This window comes from Nannospalax galili, unplaced genomic scaffold (assembly GCF_000622305.1).
Source record: "Nannospalax galili isolate Female #2095 unplaced genomic scaffold, S.galili_v1.0 scaffold709, whole genome shotgun sequence".
In the NCBI taxonomy this organism is placed as follows: Eukaryota; Metazoa; Chordata; class Mammalia; order Rodentia; family Spalacidae; genus Nannospalax; species Nannospalax galili.
The window spans coordinates 927,082-927,344 of NW_008360314.1; positions in this window are offsets into that span (position 1 = coordinate 927,082).

Consider the following 263-nt stretch of genomic DNA (forward strand, 5'->3'; position numbering starts at 1 on the left):
TAAATGAAAATTTCAAAAGATGAAGTGTCACAGACTGAACAAATATAAAGCAAACCTAGAATGGTAGACACTAATGTGAATATAACCATAATTTCCCAGCCCCTGAAAACACAGAAATGTTATAGATCCCATGGACTAAAAGGCAAAAGATTACAAGATTGGATTTCAAAGTTAATCCAATGATAAATTTTAACAACATATATTCACAAGGACTAAAATCCCCAAAGAAGTTGAAAATAGAGGAAACTGGAATTCCAGGATAA